Source organism: Heteronotia binoei, chromosome 2, assembly GCF_032191835.1.
Source record: "Heteronotia binoei isolate CCM8104 ecotype False Entrance Well chromosome 2, APGP_CSIRO_Hbin_v1, whole genome shotgun sequence".
Taxonomy (NCBI): domain Eukaryota; kingdom Metazoa; phylum Chordata; class Lepidosauria; order Squamata; family Gekkonidae; genus Heteronotia; species Heteronotia binoei.
The window spans coordinates 140,806,994-140,822,392 of record NC_083224.1 but is presented as its reverse complement, the minus strand read 5'-3'; positions in this window follow the sequence as shown (position 1 = coordinate 140,822,392).

Here is a 15,399-nt window from a genome sequence, read left to right as displayed (position 1 = left end):
CATTTGACTGAAATATGGCTCAATTAATCTCTCTCTCTCTATAATTTATATGTAATAATTAATTCATTTTAAAATTTCAAGCACCAGCATCGTCACATGGCGGAATAATATCTTGAAGTGAGTCCTGGGGCAGGAAGTACTTCTGGAATACTAAGCAGCTGAACAGTCATGCATTGGTGCAGTAGATAATGTCAACTACAGCTCCTTATGATCAGGCATAACAAGAATGATTCTAACAACTGCCGGGCACATTATTAAACATATGCTGAAGATTTATTGAATCATACATATACTCGGGATCCCAATGTGTTTCGGGTTGTATGAGCCTTCTTCAGGGAAATGTTACTTATCCAAAGGAGCTATGAGAGAAATATTTAGTTTGGAACCACTGTATAAAGTCACAGTTGTTTGCCTTGTATTGGGGTTTGATGCTACAACCATGGGCGTAGGGCGAATCCTTAAGCAGAGAGCAGCAGATAGCATAAGGCTGCATTGTGGCTCAAAAATAAACACACGTGGTACAGCGGTTAGTGTAAGACGTGGGACAAGCATGTTTGAATCCCCACTCTGCCATCGAAGCTTGCTGGGTAAATTTGGGATTGTCACATAATCTGAGCCTAATCACAGCGTTGTTGCAGAGAGGACAAGAAAGCAGAGGTGAGATTGAGGAGATAAACCACACTGGGTACCAAGTACAGAGAAGAGCAGGATATAAAAGAAGTAAGTAGATGAATAAGCATAAATTGAATGTTTAAAGGATTTTATTGTAATGATTTAATTCTATGTTATTTTAATTGCTGTTAGGTGCCCTGAGCCCATCAAGGGAGGGTGGGCTATAAGTGTAATAAAATAAATAAAAAATAAATGTGTGGTTACTTTGAAGAAGACATGTCCATGCCTACTGATTTGGCAGTCACCAATAAGAGACAGCTTTTAGATTCATAGCAGGTTATGGATGCTGGGGATATGGACAAGCATAGAGAGCCACATAATAGAGTGACACACGCCCTTTGGTTTCAAGTGTAACTTGGGGAATTTAGGGGCTGACAATCTTCAGATGGGGCCTGGAGATTTGGAATTACAAATGATCTCCAGTCTACAAACATCACTTCCACTGAAGTGAATGGCTGCTCTGAAGGGTGGAGTCTATGACCTTATATGTGTCTGCGATCCCTCCTTTTCCCAAATTCTGCTCTCCCCAGATTCTACTCACAAATCTCCAGGAATTTCCCAACCCAGAGCTGGCAAGCCTAGCAATCGTCTGCCTCAAGTGGCTGCAGCATGGAGCTGGCCCTGCTCCTGGCAATAGCAACAAGAGACAAGTGACATGGTATGGTGAGTAAAGCCAGCCCTGACTGGTGGTGCACACCATACATTTGGCAGTTCAAGGTCGCTACTGCAGAATCTTAAAGCTACATTCTCTTTGGTGGCTCCCAGAGACTCCAAATGTAGAAAAAGGCAAGAGCATAGATGACTGGATGACTTCAAGGGAGCACTGCAGATAAGCAATAAAAATGAGTTTGGGTCAGGGCATTTAAGAGGCTTCAGTTCTGAAAATGCAAGTAGCTTTGTGAGCCTGGGTCTCTTCTCAACATGATTACAGGATATGAATGTAGCCATTAATATTGCCCTGATCTGGATAGTCCAGGGTAGCCTGATCTATTGGAAGTTAAGCAGGGTTGGTCCTGGTAGTAAATGGATGGGAGAATTCCAAGGAATACCAGGGTTGTGATGTAGAGGCAGGCAATAGTAAACCATCTCTGAATGTTTCTCACCTTGAAAATCCTACAAAGTTGCCATAAGTCAGTTGTGACTGGATGGCATTGTCTATCACCAGTGTAGCTGTGGGAGTTAGGCTCTATCTTGATGCTATGGTTTGGTAACTATGAACATAGGGCAATAGCATGCTAAGCCAATACCATTTAACAGGACATGTTAATGGTGTCTATTATGAAATCCTGCTACTGCAAAGTCTGCATCTGCCCTAAGTACTTTACCATTGAGGCATATTTACACCACAGACTGAAAATTCCATTAACAGACATTCCATCACTCCAAAGAACTGTGGAACCTCATGCTTACATGAGAGAATAGCTAGAGATTGCTAATAGAGCATTTTCTACGTTGTCTCCAAGCTACAATCCCCCAAAATATTTGGGATAAATCATGATAGTTAGAGATCTGTAGTGCTGATATTTACTTGAATATCTATGTCTGAAAATATTTCAACTATAGCTATCTTAATATGTATATAAATTCTGGGATAGTGTGATTGATTCTCGGATTGGTAAACAGTCATGCCAACCCCCTCAGTTAGGCTTGCTGGTTCCCAGGTTTGGGTGGGGGAATCCCCTGGTTTTGCAGGATCCTCCTTGCCACCAGCCAGCTGGCAGGCAGGGGAAGCTCCACCCCAGTAGCTATGATGTGTCTTTAAATCTCCACAGGTTTAGAAGAAACTTGCAAACTGTGTTTTGGAATGTGTCTCTGCCTTTAAATCTCAGCAGGAGGAAAGCTGCATTGGGTGTGTGTGGGGGTGAGTAGACAGAGCCACGTGGCTCTTTCTGGTGAGTGTGTGAAGCTGTAAGAAAGGAATAGTGCAGAGTCCTTCTGTTTGTTTTGCATTCATTTCAGAAGTCATTTTTATAGTAAAACAGATAGTAAAGAGTTAACTGGAACCTGATTATAGGATGGAGAAAAACTCCACCCCCTAGACTACTCTGTTCCTTCCTTTGGTTTTCCTGCATTAGTCTCAAGAAGTCAGTTGAAATATAGCAGATTGTCACAGTCAGCAAGTCCAGTGAGTAAATTATCCCAGTGATATCACAAAAATGTGGTCTTGCAAACTGTGTTTATTTTGGCAGCTTTTTCAGTATATGTGCCCCTTAATAAAGCCATGCTTGGAAATGTTACCAAAGCCTTGCAAGGGACTTGTGGGGGTGTAACAAATTTCACTTTCATTTAGCAGAAGTGCAGCTGCAGGGAAACCCTTTGAAGGCAAGAAAAGAGGATGAAGAAATGGAGACTGCTTTGCTGTATTTTATTTATTTTTTTAGGGAATGAGAAAGTCTCCAGGTGCCACCCCCTAAGTCCCCAGGTATTTCCTGAGTTGGACCTGGCAACCCCTATCTTCAGTGTAAGACTGAGAGGTAGCACAGGTCACCACACAAGTCATGTGACTTTTTCATATTTCGGTTAGATGTGGTGATATGAGAATATAATAAAGAGGAGTGTTTTCTTGGAGGCCTGCCCTGTGGTACCTTTCAGCTGACCTGCATTGAAGGGATGGGCATGATTTTTAATCTTGAAAAATTATGGAACCTATCTGCACCTTAATTGATCTTCACATTTTTAAAATCCAACAGTGAACTATGTAGTGGCTGTCTGATGCAGATGCATACAGCAAGAGAAGTTTAAATGTTTGCAGCAAGCTGCAAAAGTTGACACAAACAGCTTTACACAGAGAAGACAAAATAGCTCAGGATGCTAGGAAGAACACATGTGAAAGTCTATCCCAAATGGAGGATTCTGGGGGAGTGGTAGGTGTGGGGAGGGAACTAGAGGTCTTGGGTGAGGGAGTAGGAAAGTGCACTGAGTGCATAAGCCTCCACAAAAGAGAGTCTGTTAGGAAGGAAGTGCTGTAGAGCTGAGAAATACCCTACAATGTAGTGCATAGTGTTTAGAACAGTTTGATTTAAGTGGCACATCTTGTACACACTGCGTCTGCAAAATCATTCTTGTTTACAGAACTCACCATGTTGTTTCTTCTTGCCTCAGCAGTAGCACAGCTCTTTCTACTCCTGATTCAAAATTCTCAATTCCCTTCTCTCCTTTTCTTCAAAACTATATTTACAATGGAGGGTTTTTTAAAGCGGGAAAAAGTAATAAAAGATTAAACAATACTGTAGCATCCACAAGAGATGAGGCGTCAGTTTGTCTGGGATCTTCTGCCAATTTGTATGTGTGCATATTTCTGGCTGCTGTCCTAAAAATAGGCTCACAGACTTTTTTTTTTTAAAAAAGGAAAAGGTTTTCCAGCGTTTTAAAATGTAAAATTGGAAAGAGTTATGTGAAGGAAAGCTTACCTTTTGGAATTGTAACTTTCATTACCCTATTAATTTTTAAATGCTCTATCTGGTTAGCAGAGAGCAGATGAAATATAAAGGAAACAAAGACCTAACATTCCATGACTGAGAGAGTGGATCAATACTCTGCTTTCACCAAGAGAGAGCAATCTAAGCACATTTTATGGTTTTCCTTGTTAGCAGCAATTTCCAATCCGAGGCAGGAACATGCTGTTCTCTGTTTTCAAAGGTTATTATTTTACCTGCTTCTGAATTTGATGGATGTGATGCAATTATTAGTTAGGGTTATAGCTGTTGATGATGTATGTTTTATGGATCATATTTTTGTCTTTCAGATTTTTAAAATGTACGTTTTCTCATTCATTATGATTTCATTTAAGATACATGCTTATGTGCGTGTTTGAAACCTGGCTGCTGCTCATCAGGAAAAACAAAACAAAACCCGCCCCTCCCAACCTTTCAACAGGCAAATCTGCTAATGGATTTTCTCCAGATAAGGTGGAAATGTAGTCTTTTCAAGGTGTTGAACTTATTTTGCAATGACATTTTTGTTCTCTTGGATGGCAGAAATAATTCTGTGATGGCTGATGGAGTGATTTTGGGGGGCAGTTGTTAGAGTTTGGGGGTAACCTGGCTGATTGCTGCTCCCTCTGGCTACACTGTACTCTGCTCCAGCAGCATTGTAACCCTGGAGAACACCAGGAAGGAACTCACAGCATGCCCACACCCTCCACAGAACAGTTCCTATTAGTATGAGAAATAGCTGTAGTCCTATGTAGACATCTGCAAACCAGGGACATATCTATGAGAGAGGAGGCTCAGAGTTGTATACCTAGCCCTTTGCTCATTGGCAGGACAGAGCCTAAGCATACAGGTTAAAAGGAGAGTGCAAATTGGCTCATCCTGCCTCTAATTGCCATGACTTAATTATTTCTTGTGTGTGCAGACATAAGATTTGTCTACAAGGAATGATCAACATATTGGAACTGAGAGTGATGCTTGCTTGCATGCCACCAATTCCCCCTCCTTGCATGGATAGTTTCAGATTATCTGTATGGCGTTCATGTAATCACCCTCTACCTTGTGGTTATCATTGTTCACACATTTGAAGAGCAACAGCAATCATGGCACTCTTGTAATTTAGGAACCATATCTCAAATAATGTCTTGTTTAATTCCAGTGGCCTCAGTTTTATAAATCGTCATATAGAAGAAACTAAAGCAGCATTCAGATTTTGCAGTAAGCAATACTTAAATTAGAATAGAACCTTTCATTAACATAGATACAGGCTCCCCTTCTCTCCTTGTACATACTCCTTCCTCCTCCTCACAGATGAAGCATGTTTTAAAAAGTCCAAGCCTGATCAAGCTCAAGTTCTCTGTGACTTCCACATGTAGATATAGGGGTGAACTGACTTTGTTTACTTCCTCCAGTCAGGGATTTAACAAGCTCTCATTTGTTAAGGTGCCTGTGGTTGGGCTTCACAGTAAATTGGAGCTTGATCTAACTGGGAAGTTTTCAATCAATTTCTGTGTGAAAAAGAAAGAGAAAGGGAAGTGCATTGAGCATAGCAATAAACTGTGTTTGTGTGCAATCCTAGTTTAATTACAGCTTGCTGTGATGTCTGAATGCAGCCCAAAATGAGAAAGAATAGCTTTGCACAGCTCACTCTCCCTTCAAAAGCTGGATTGTCTCACAACCCAAAGGGGTGTGTGTGTGTGAGTGTGTCTTGGCTTGTAGGAAGGTGGTGGTGGGGAAATAATAACATATGGAAACTGCAAGAGAACAAATAGTATTGTTGTCATTGTTAGAAGCATTTTATATCCTGTGTTTCCATCCTACACAGGATCTGCAGGGCAGCTTACCACAGAATTTAAAACAATGTAAAGCAATCAAGAGTAGTTTAAAAAAAGCAGAAAAAAGAAAAGCACATTCACCAAGACAAATACAGTAACAAAATAAAATCACATCTTGACAAAAACAGGACTATGACAGACATCCCTTGGCAGCTCTGGAGCACCCTGTTGAGTAGGCTCCTTCTTTTTGTTGGCAGAGTTTGGGGAATAATCCAATCCACGCTTTGGAGTTTTCTTCCAATGATTTTTACTGCAACTAGGTTTTGCAAAAAAAGGCAATAACTGATTGCAGGCCATTAATGCAACAGAAAGGCCTTCTGATTTCAAGCATTACAACATATAAACACACGGCAAAGAGAGAAATAACAAGCGGTAGGCTAAATGGCAAGAGAAAACATTCCATACACTCTGAATACTACAGAAAACACCACTGCTCCCTCTCAGATAAAAGTGGGCTAAACTTCTCTTTCGGTCATATTTACAGTAACTAGAGTCTTTGCAGGCTGTTGTTTCTTCAACACTTTTGCGATCAGCTGCCGCGTCCCAGGCCATGAGGAATGCACACAGAGAAGAACCTCAGTAATTAAACAGGCGAATCAATTAATTTATGGTATGCTACATAGAATGTTACAGAGTAAAAAAAAAACCCTGCTAGTACTACTAGCAGCAGTCTTGTCAGCTGTGGGGCTCCCCATGCCAACTGAAGTAGCAGTTGCCTTCAGATATTATGATAATCCAGGGTAGGCAACCCTATTTTTGGCCCATGCAACATCTACCTGTGAGAAAGGTGGCATGCTGACAAATGAAACAGGGGTGGAGATGAGGTCTATACTTGGCTGGACTTACTTGGAAGAAAGCCAAGACCCAGTGGTTCTGCTGGCATCTCAGAGATTTGCATTGGAGTCTGCTGGTGGCTGTGCAGATCTGGGAGGCAATAAAAAGCAGATACCATGCCTGTTGCCTTCTTCCATATTGTGGGTTCCAGCAGCACTGCTAGTGCCTTGTTTGCTTGGATGGAGATATGTCTCATGGTGCCAAGCAAAATGGTCTGGTGTGCAACTGTCGCTGCACCTCTCTGTAGAAGTATTGTTTGTACAAACTGTAGTCTGAGCAACATGCAATAATTCGTTTACCAGAGGCAAATAACATACCCTGGTTTGTGCATGAACCTTATTGGGTCCTGGGAGGTCTGATTACCCACCACTTTGGCTCCTTGCCTGTAGTGACCACTGGAATTAAACATTTGGGTTGTTTCTCTGCACCTGCACAGGTCTAATATGTCTGACGGGGGGAAAGGTGACTGCACATGGGTGCTTACATGCTGGTAATTTGCAGCTACCATCTGTCTTCACCATATTAATAATAATAATAATAATAATAATAATAATAATAATAATAATAATAATAATAATAATAATAATAATAATAATAATAATAATAATAATAATAATAATAATAATATTTGGTGGTGGTGTGGCAGTTTCCAATTTGAAAGGCATCTTACAAAAAAAAAAAAAGGGGGGGGGGAATTTACCTAACAAGGCACAAAAGTGCTTGCAGCCCAAATGGCTGCTGTGTAGCTGCAAATTGACTCAGAACAGTGTTTGAGTCGAGCATCAAATTTAGTATCCAAACAATCCAATGTGGAAGCTAAATTCAAGTACAAGCAAGAAGTCTGATGGGTGATTGTGTCAGCACTGAGTTTTCTGATCCTTCTTTTTGTCTACATCTTAGCTTCTCTCTGACTCCAAGCACAAACTGTGTTCATCAAACCAGGGGTTGGAAAATGCCAAGCTGAATTGCTTCTCAGAAGGGGAGCAGGCTGGGGCTTCTGTTCGGGGTAGTGGAGGGCCATTTAATGCCTACTGCCTACTTTTCTCAGTCAGAGATCAGTCCAAGATATGCACAGGAAACTCTGAGGAGATTTACCTTGGCTAAAAGGGAGTCCCGGGGGGGGCTCCTTTGAGGCTTTGAGGGGTCTCCAGAGACGAGTTGCATATTCATCATCTGCAGAAGTTTCCAGAGTCATTTATTTGACATAAGCTCGACAGGATCCTAACCTTCTTTGAGACTGCTAAACATCTAAAGCTATACAAGACTGGTGTTGGATCTGGATAACTGCAGAAAAAGGTACTGACGACTATCTTCATTCCGGGACTATTTAAAGTTAAACAAAATAAAATCAGAAGGTGGGAAATAGAGATTCAGAAAGCTTGGAAGAAGTAGGGGAGAAGAGGTGAAATTTGAATTTTGTAAATTTAAAGGACAGTGCTAAAAAGTGGAAAGGAATTTATTGTTTTGTCTACTTGTGGTTTTGGTGAAAAAGCCCCATCGTCACAGATTTGCAGCTTTCACAGTCAACACAGGAAATACATAAAACATTGCGAGATATTTTTACCAGTGAAAATGGGATTTGGTGGCAAGAAAAGCAGGAAGTGTTGGATGGAAAAGGGAAATCATTGAAGCAGCTAGCCTACTCTAGGACTATAATATCATAGAAAAACATCAGCGGCCATTGCTAGGAGGTCAAAATTTAAACAAAGTTTTTAAAGTGTTCGGGGCATTAAAAATTGGTGAAGCTGACAGAGGTGACAATTATAAGGTAAATACTATTGGACATTATTGCTGATAATTATTTTAGAAGCCTTTTGAAGGAAATTTTTTTTTAAAGGGAAGCAGAAAGTCGCAACCGCCATTTTGGAAGAAATAGAAACTTCAAAAATTAATATCTGAGCCCAGGAGGCTCTGAGGATGGCGAAATTAGGCTTATTGAAAAGGGCAAGTTTTACTCTATCAAACCTGATAGTTTAAATTTAATTTGGAGAGGTCAAAATTTTTGGTGTTTTTTTAAATGTCAGAGCATAAGTTAACCCATCCAATGACTGCCTCAATGGAGAAAATGCAAGAGCAATTAGAAGCAATGGAAGCCAGGATGATGAAAGGGGTGAGAGACATGATAACTGCTTCTAAAAAAAGAAATTAGAAAAGACATTGAAGAGCTAAGGAAAGATATAGAAGATCTCAGAAATGAGACTGTGGTAACATCAAAGAAAGTGCAAGAGTTGGAAGAGAGAGTGACAGTACATGATTCCACCTTACTAAAAATGCAAGAAAAGGTGGCAATTCATGACTGCAAATTGATGGAAACCCAGATATGTCTGAGAGAAGTACCTGAGGATGAAGAGACTGATTTGAAAGGATATATAATAAGAATAATTGCAGAATTTTTGGAGGAAGATCCTGAAGGAACTAGAAGCATGTATGACTATATGTTTAGAGTGCCAAGAAAAATAATCTACCAAGAGATGTGGTTATAAGAAATATGAGAAAAGAAATGTTTTAACAGATGCAAACAGGAATAACAAAGTAAGTTTATAAGGTCATCCATTGTTTAGATTCAATTCCAGGGGAAAACAGTGAGTCAATAAATATGTCAAAATTGGTGATAGATGTGTAAATGTATCCTCCTTAATTATGGTGTCTTGGTTTATTGTAATGTCTGAATGCACTCAGCTGTATGAGAAAGGAAACTAAGCAGGTCAACAACAGGTGTGGGAGGGGAAAATGCATCTATGACCCAACTTAATCCTCAATTACAGTTTTAAAAGATCGCTAAAGAAAAAGGTACATGGCAAACCTCAGACTGTTTTTTTTTTCTTTAATAGGGTTCGGAATATATTTGCACATCAAGGTTCAATTACCAGTCATGTACTAGCAACTTAATGCTGAAAAGATTTAAAATATAATTATGAGACACATTAATTCCTTAGATGATCTTGCAGTTTTACTAGAACCCAGCCTTAACATTCCACCCTGATTGCTTAAATTGTAAGATGCAATAATAGGATCCAAAAAGGCTGTAAAATCCTGAAGAATTGAATGTGTAGGCTTATTTTCTGTTGCAAGTTTTATATTTAGAAAACGGCTGGTTGAGCTTTGAAAAAGTGCTGTCCTTGAAAATACTAACCAAGCTATTATTCCTAGCAAAGGTATGACAGCGCCATGTGGGAAGGTCTTGCTGACTGGCATCTGTGATGTTTCTTGCACTGAGCATTAATATGATTAAAGGCTATCTAATTAATCTCCAAGCCAAGAACAGAGTCTATGAGAATGAGATGAAGTTTCATGAGGTTCTTCAAAACAAAGGCATATTTAGAGCCAGGTGATAGAATATGCTAAGTATGTATTATTTTTGTATCCTACGTTTCCTCTTGGGAATTCAAAGACTTGGGACTGTGCTATGGAGCAGATGGACACAAAACCTACCAGGGGTGGGGCGATCCTGGATTTGGTCCTAAGTAATGCCCAAGATTTGGTGAGAGATGTAAAAGTGATCGCACCGCTTGGGAGCAGTGAACATAACGTTATTGATTTCACCATTTGTATAAAGAGGGAGTTGCCCCAAAAGACCAGCACAACCACATTTAACTTTAAAAGGGGTAAATTCTCTGAGATGAGGAGGCATGTGAAGAGGAAACTGAAAGGAAAGGTAAATACAGTCAAAACCCTTGGGGAAGCTTGGAGGCTATTTAAAACTACAATCCTAGAAGCTCAGAAAAAATATATACCACAAATTAGGAAAGGTACAAACAGGTATAAGAAAAGACCTGCATGGTTAACAAACGAAGTAATGGAAGCTGTAAAAGGTAAGAAGGACTCCTTTAAGCAGTGGAAAGCTAGTCCAAGTGAGATTAATAAAAGGGAACACAGACTGTGGCAAATCAAATGCAAGACTGTGATCAGGCAGGCAAAAAGGGACTATGAGGAGCATATTGCAAAAAACATAAAGACCAACAATAAAGATTTCTTCAAATATATTAGAAGCAGGAAACCGGCCAGGGAGGCAGTGGGGCCCTTGGATGACCAAGGGGTCAAAGGATTACTGAAGGAGGATAGGGAAATGTCTGAGAAGCTGAATGCATTTTTGCCTCAGTCTTCACTGTGGAAGATGAGAAGTGCTTGCCTGCTCCAGAACCACTAATTTTGGAAGGGGTGTTGAAAGACCTGAGTCAAATTGAGGTGACAAGAGAGGAGGTCCTTCAAATGATTGACAAATTAAAAACTGATAAGTCACCAGGTCCGAATGGCGTACATCCAAGAGTTCTGAAAGAACTCAAAGTTGAACTTGTGGATCTCCTGACAAAAATATGTAATCTTTCATTGAAATCTGCCTCCATTCTTGAGGACTGGAAGGTAGCAAATGTCACCCCCATCTTTAAAAAGGGTTCCAGAGGAGATCCAGGAAATTACAGGCCAGTCAGTCAGACTTCAATACCGGGAAAGTTGGTAGAAGCCATTATCAAGGACAGAATGAGTAGGCACATTGATGAACACAAGTTATTGAGGAAGAATCAGCATGGGTTCTGTAAGGGAAGATCTTGCCTCACTAACCTGTTACAGTTCTTTGAGGGGGTGAACAAACATGTGGACAAAGGGGACCCAATAGATGCTGTTTACCTTGATTTCCAGAAAGCTTTTGATAAAGTTCCTCATCAAAGGCTCCTTAGTAAGCTCGAGAGTCATGGAGTAAAAGGACAAGGTCCTCTTGTGGATCAAAAACTGGCTAATTAATAGTAAGCAGAGAGTGAGTATAAATGGGCAGTCTTCACAGCGGAGGACGGTAAGCAGTGGAGTGCTGCAGGGCTCATGGGTCCCATGCTCTTTAACTTGTTCATTAATTATTTGGAGTTGGGAGTAAGCAGTGAAGTGGCCAAGTTTGCAGATGACACTAAATTGTTCAGGGTGGTGAGAACCAGAGAGGATTGTGAGGCACTCCAAAGGGATCTGTTGAGGCTGGGTGAGTGGGCGTCCACGTGGCAGATGAGGTTCAATGTGGCCAAGTGCAAAGTAATGCACATTGGGGCCAAGAATCCCAGCTACAAATACAAGTTGATGGGTTGTGAACTGGCAGAGATTGACCAAGAGAGAGATCTTGGGGTCATGGTAGATAACTCACTGAAAATGTCAAGACAGTGTGCGATTGCAATAAAAAAGGCCAATGCCATGCTGGGAATTATTAGGAAGGGAATTGAAAACAAATCAGCCAGTATCATAATGCCCCTGTATAAATCGATGGTGCGGTCTCATTTGGAATACTGCGTACAATTCTGGTCACCGCACCTCAAAAGAATATTATAGCATTGGAAAAAGTGCAGAAAAGGGCAACTAGAATGATTAAAGGTTTGAAACACTTTCCCTATGAAGAAAGGTTAAAACGCTTGGGGCCCTTTAGCTTGGAGAAATGTCGACTGCGGGGTGACATGATACAGGTTTACAAGATTATGCATGGGATGGAGAAAGTAGAGAAAGAAGTACTTTTCTCCCTTTCTCACAATACAACAACTCATGGGCATTCAATGAAATTGCTGAGCAGTCAGGTTAAAACAGATAAAAGGAAGTACTTCTTCACCCAAAGGGTGATTAACATGTGGAATTCACTGCCACAGGAGGTGGTGGCAGCTACAAGCATAGCCAGCTTTAAGAGGGGATTGGATAAAAATATGGAACAGAGTGCCATCAGTGGCTATTAGCCACAGTGTGTGTATGTGTGTGTGTGTGTGTATGTATGTATGTATATGTGTGTGTGTATATAACTCACTGACAATGTCAAGACAGTGTGCGATTGCAATATACACACACACACACATATTGGCCACTGTGTGACACAGAGTGTTGGACTGGATGGGCCATTGGCCTGATCCAACACGGCTTCTCTTATGTTCTTAAAGCATTGCGTCAGCTGTGCAATATATAACTGGCCACATTCTCTTTTAAGTTCTATTTCCACAGAAAGTGGCTCATTGGCAGGAGCAGGCTGAGAAGTAAAATTGGCCTTGGAGCAAGCCAAGCTGAGTGGTACCTGTGGCATCACAAGCCAGCACTGCAGGGCTGCTTAACTCAATGGGGCCAACAATGGTCATTGGTTCAGCCATGGCCTCTTTCTGCAAACTGTTGGCAGTGAAGGAGGAGGCAACTAGTAAACTGGCACCAATTGTCATTGACACTGAAGGGCCAGACCCAAATGTCCCTCAAGGCACTGGCAGCATTGCTGGGGTTGGGCTTTACTCCTTGCTACCAGTAGTCTACTGGTAAATTTTCCTGTAATTTTTTCTAAGCTTTTTCTAAATGGTCAGTGGATGACCAATTCTCCTCCTCTAGTAGGCGATCTCCTGGCCCATGACCCCCTGTTCTTTGCTGCTGCTTGACAGGCTGCTTGACAAAAATGGGGGAGGGGAATCTTTGGCATCACACCAACAAGCAATACCACTTCAGGCACAAAACCAAGAGAGATCCCATTGCATCAGCATGATGCTTTAGGATTCATGCAAAACATTATGGTTTACAATAGTTTTAGGTGAATCCTAGAATGTTGTCCCAATGTGAGGACAACATTTCTTGTTCACTGGAACTGATGTCACATGATGTTGTGACACTGAAGAGATTGTCCCCACCCTCCAAATTCTCCCACTGGGTTGCCAGGCATGGCAGTCTGCCATGTTTGTCTGTTAACCCTAATAGCCAGTCCACCATGTTTGTCTGGTTTCAGTCAATCTCTATGTCACAGCTGTTGGTGAGCTGTAATTACACAAGTGTTTAACACAATAGCAGGCTCTGAATTCACTCTTCTAAGAATCTTAACGTCATTTCTTAAATATTCAGCGTTCTACCTCATATGGTTTTGCAGTTATACTTGAGAGCATGTGGGCACTGTCTAGTGGGAGAAAAAAAAATCCCAGAAGGCTGTTGCAAAATATTTCAAGTAGTCCTGAAGCAGGTTCACAATGCCCTGCAGTGTTCTCATTCCCTCCCCAGAACCACTGGATGCAGAATAAATTATGCAAAATGTGCAATGTCACAGTTTATATAATGAACAAAAATGAAGCTTTTTGTGGTGTCTCCCCGCCTCCATTTAAGTGCAGTGTGCACTAGAGTAATTCATACTAAATATATTCCATTTCCATGACCTCTGTGACATGGTGCCAGTCATTCACCATTTGGTCCTGCTCTCTGCTTGAGGCACACAATTGAATGAATAATGGGGGCTGGTCCAATAGGAGCCACCCTTCCTACAGGAGAGGAGGAGGAGGAGGAAGTTGCATTGGCTGACATCCAGGTTCCTTTCACCTTTAATACCTATGTGATTCTGTGAAAATGATGAAGCTTGAGAACTGGATTTATCTGTGCTGAACAAGTAGCCTGTAGTCAGGCAGCAAAATCTGCAAGGTCCCAGGTGATGTATCAGGGCAGGTGCTTGCTTGCTTCCTTAGGAGTATTTTAATAAAGCCACAGCTTGTCAGCTGTGCCTGAAGTCATTCCTGCCACCTGTCTTTGTTCTGGCAAGCCCTCAGCGGGAGATCACAAAGAGTGCACCCAGCCCCTCCAATGACACCAATGCCCTTTACTACAAACAGTGAGAAATGTTGCCGGGAATGGTCAAATATATGTGCACTGGAAATAGCGGAGTCCACTAGCATTATTTAGCCTTTTGCTCTCCCCCAAAGCTTCCCAGGATTAGCAGAGACATAAAGCCTTTTAAGCATATTACTGCAATATAATGTGAATTACCATTTCATGTTTCATTTTAGCTCTTTATACTCCCTCATGATCCTCCTGGTTTTCTAAATTAGAGCTCTACTAGCCCAGCCCCCTAAGCTCTGTGGCTGCCACACAATCTGTTACCTACACAATGAGAGTGTGTGCACTCTTCAAGTTGCAGACCCAAGTGTTTCCAAGCCATCACCATTTTTTTTCTTGGCTGGGGGAATTCCTCAACTCTATTTACTGAAGGCAACCAAGTTTCAGCCTCAGGAAGCCTCATGTAAAAACCTTCCTGTATTTTATTTAGAAGGCACTCCAAAGCTGCCCATGTTATTAGGGGGACCACACATGCAGAAAAGGCCCAGAGTTTGTTTACATAACATTCTGACAGATGGGCTCTGATGTTTAATCCCTGTTAAGTCCCCAAAGCTCTTTGATAGAGGGCATCTTAAAAGGCCAGCCTGGAAGTCATGTTGCTCTTTTATTTAGCCTTTGGATTCAATGTCCACAAACTTTGTGGGCAATTTAGCAGTCAATTAAAGAGTAACAATCTATTGAAAGCGATAGATTGCCACTAGTGAATAAAGTGAACTTGAGCAACCTAGATTCTTGGACCCATGCCGTCACAGCTGGAGAAATGCAACTGGTGAACTAGATGGTGCTATCTCATTGATGTATTTATCAGGTAAGGGAGGTGAGCTGCTGAGTGCCCTCCCCTCCAGTCACTCATCTCCACATTACAAGGTCGCACTGGCTTTTGAGGTCTTATGGAGCCCATAAAGGATTAACTGTAGCAAAGCACAAGGGGAAATATAAATGGGCTTTATTTATTTTATGAATTTCAAGGCAAGCCACAAGGCAGACTACAAAATATGGTAAAAATTCAAACAGCATAGATCTCTAATAAAGCAATGCAATAAGCT